This window comes from Lutra lutra, unplaced genomic scaffold (assembly GCF_902655055.1).
Source record: "Lutra lutra unplaced genomic scaffold, mLutLut1.2, whole genome shotgun sequence".
Classification (NCBI taxonomy): Eukaryota; Metazoa; Chordata; class Mammalia; order Carnivora; family Mustelidae; genus Lutra; species Lutra lutra.
This window is the reverse complement of record NW_025923846.1, coordinates 230,961-234,337: the sequence shown is the minus strand read 5'-3', so window position 1 is coordinate 234,337 and position 3,377 is coordinate 230,961. Positions and strand designations below refer to the sequence as shown.

The 3,377-nt window shown below is 50.3% G+C and overlaps 1 long non-coding RNA gene across 1 annotated transcript; it reads right to left on the bottom strand.

Moving 5' to 3' along the window:
* Positions 1-236: 236 nt before the first annotated feature.
* Positions 237-2,714, bottom strand: LOC125092704 (uncharacterized). The gene is made up of 5 exons (XR_007125046.1): positions 2,624-2,714; positions 2,143-2,167; positions 1,569-1,642; positions 1,171-1,195; positions 237-327 (listed from the first exon to the last, which is right to left on the bottom strand). It is a non-coding gene; the product is annotated as an uncharacterized LOC125092704 (long non-coding RNA).
* Between the last annotated feature and the right edge of the window lie 663 nt (positions 2,715-3,377).

Genomic DNA, 3,377 nt, shown 5'->3' with positions numbered 1-3,377 from the left:
CCCTTGACTTGTCTATTGGCCCAAACCTTCTGAATAAAACAAGGCCCTCTTGCAAGGACAGATGGCGAGTGAAATGTGTGTTGATTGTCCTGTCACACCTGTTGAGGTTTGAGGGACTCTTTCGCCACCTTGCAATGCACAGAGCACCCTTCGTTCCTGTAGGGAGGGGGCCCAGGTCCCCCCAGTGATGTTCAGTCCCTGAAGACAACCTCATTCCCCCTTTGATAGGACGCCTTTTGGGCCCACCTCTGAGAGCCCCAGCTAGGACCAGTGGTGGATGTGTAATTTCCCCTGGGAGAAGGCCAGTTGCATTCTTAGACACAGTATCTGCAGGGAAATGGTAGAGCTCCACGGAGAAACATGGACTGAGTTGGCCCCATCTGTTCCTGGCCACTGCTCCTTTGTCAGGTCCTCCCTGAACGGGCTGTTGCACAAAGCTGCCCTGGAAGCCACCTACAGAAGGGAGGAATGTGCCCCAGCATTCAGTGCTTCCGATGAGGTTGGGAAGACGCATCATGGGGCCTCTGATGCAGAGACGTGTGTGAGTGTAGTGTCAAGAGGGAGGAACTGTGACCATTCATGCCTGAGAACTACCTTGATGGGAGAGAACCAAGAACACTGATTCAGTAACAGGGATTGGAAAAGACATACTTGTGTCTTTGGGGGCACAGTCTAGCCCTTCCTAGTTAGCGAGGGGATTTGTTTTCTAGGAGAATTTATGTGTATTGCAAGGAAAGAACACCTATTTCAATTGTAGGTGATGAAGAGTTTTCACATGAATTGACGTCCATGACATGATGTTGATAGGAAACTTCTCTGAGAACGTGGACACCATTAATTGCCATGTTGAGGGGACCAGACATGTTTGAGAACATGCCATTCACCCACCTGACAGACACACCAACCCTGAGAACCACAGCGCATGGATTCCCATGTAAACACACCTCCTGCCCAGCACGCAATCCTAGAGCATTGAAGAACAGCATGGTAGCTTCCGGGGGCAGGGTCTTGAGGCCTCTGGTCTTGGTCCAGAACGTGACACTTAGTCTCATTGCAACAGGATCTGGATTCTGGGTGGTTCTCAAGATGGAGCCTGCAAGGAAGCCCCACCTTGCCCATTTTCCAGGTTGCTCCAAACCAATGAGTGACTCTAGAGCACAGCATACTTACCATTCTCCCTTTCCAGCAGGACCACCTGCGATTTCAGAAAAGAAAACATGATGAACATCAAGTCATGTCTCGTTCTGTGTGCACAGCTCTTTTTTTCTCTTGGTGATGGGCAGGGTCATGGGCAGTGATATGGAATCCACCTAGAGGTTGCATGCCCTGGGTCCATTGGGTGGCCAGGCGGTGTCAGTAGCATCCGTGAAAAAGCTCACTACCCTGTGGACATTAACTGAACCTGCTGTTTCCTGCAGGGTCTTTGGAATGTGGTCTCCGTGGCTAACAGACGCTGCCTCAATAATCTCCCCACTACGGATGTTGTACGTGCTGAGATGTTTGGATCTGATTTCAAGAATAAGAGAAACAAGGGTTACTGAACCTCACATGAAGAAAGGCTAACTTACCACCTTGGTGAAAAATGGGGACTCTCCCTCTGTGCTGTCCACGTCAAGGCCATCACACGGGCTTGCCAGGGGATCTAGGTTGATACACACAGAGAGTGTCGGGACCCCAGCAGGGCTCTTTGGGAATTGCTCAGGAAACTTTACTTGGCCTGTATATGCATGCAAGTGTGTGGAGGTGGGGAGCTAATCAGTCTGGACTGAGCTGCAGTTGGCCCTTCCTGGGTGGAGGATGAAAGGTCCTGGAGTGGAGCAGGAACATGAACAGAAACTCTGCCTCCTGTTGGAGCTACAGGGCCTGGAGTAGCTGTGAAATAGTCCATCACCAAGGCACACCTACTCCCTGCCCCCAAACCTGCACCTCCTAAGAGCAGTGGAGTAGTTTCTGGGGACAGGGCCATGAGGCCATGGGTCTTCCCCCAGAAAATCCATTTCTGTTATTCCGACCCTTATTCTCAGTCCCACAGGACCTGGAATCAGGATGGTTCTCATCATGCAGAATGCGAGGAAGCCCCACCATTCCCCTTTTCCAGGTTGTTGCAAAGAAGTGAGTGATTCTAGAGTCTAGAACATTTACTGCCATCCCCTTCCAGCAGGGACACCTGTGATTTCAGAAAGGAAAACAGTAGGAACATCAAATCAGGCTTTTTCCTGTTTGCATGGCTCTTTTGTTCCCTGGGGGATGGGAGAAAACCAGATGGGGAAGTGTGCTAGAGGCCTGTGAGCCCCAAAGTATGAAGAGAGCAAAATGAGTCCTGCCCAAATGTGCCCATTCTTCCTACAGGTCCCACGTCCCAGGTCCCACTGGACAAAATAGGTGGTAAGGAGGAATAGCTGCTACCTGTACCAAAGCTCCCTGCCCTCCAGATGGTAGGTGATCCTGCTGTGGTTGTCCCCAGCCCACTGCACTGCCTTTGGGATTAGGTAGCATTTGATAACAGATGCTCACTCAAACTTCTCCCTACTGTGTCAGTTGTGCATGCTGAGATTGTTGTATGTGACCTTGATTAAAAAAGCCAGAAGACTTTTGTGTCTCCCAAAAAGAATGGCTAACGTACCACCCTGGTGAAAAATGGGGCGTCTTCCTCTGTCGTTCCTGTGGAAGGTTCACCGGCCTGTCCATCCAGCAAAGCTAGGGAGAGATGCACAAATGGTCAGTCCACTGGTGGGGCTCGACAGGAAGAGCTCAGGGATTTTAGCTTGGGGTGCGCATGCATGGGAGTGTATGGAGACCTTGGGTTACATGGGTATGGACTGAGCAAGCTACTGCTGCATCAACAGAGGTCAGGGCAAGGAGCAGGAATGGATAGAGAAACATTGACTCTGAACTTTAGCTACAGGGAAGTGAAAGAGTGTGACCTCTTCAACCCGAAAAAGGGTAAACACTAATATACACACTCGGTTGTACTGACAGACAAGTTCGTCCAACCAGCGACTGTGTCATGGTCATTGTTAAGACTGTTTCTTTGCTGCTCCTAACTATCTCTCACCTCTCTTGGAGATTGTATTTCTTCAGAAGAACACTGTGTGGCAGGGTTTCATTCAATGCAAGCACAAGTACCCTAGAGGTTTACATTTGTTCCTGAGTCATGCATGGTCAGGAAAACCAAAGACACAGGATTTCTACATACTGACATCTGTGCATTCCAACAGAGTCCCCATCCACAGAGTGATGATTCTTCCCAGTATTCCTCTCCTGTGGCATGTGGGTGTGTCCTTTGAGTCAGCAGGACCCATATTCGCAGGACCCACCCCCCCCCATCCAGAACCAGCAAGTTCATGAGAGAGCTGAGGCCAGGCGAGAGAAGGGCA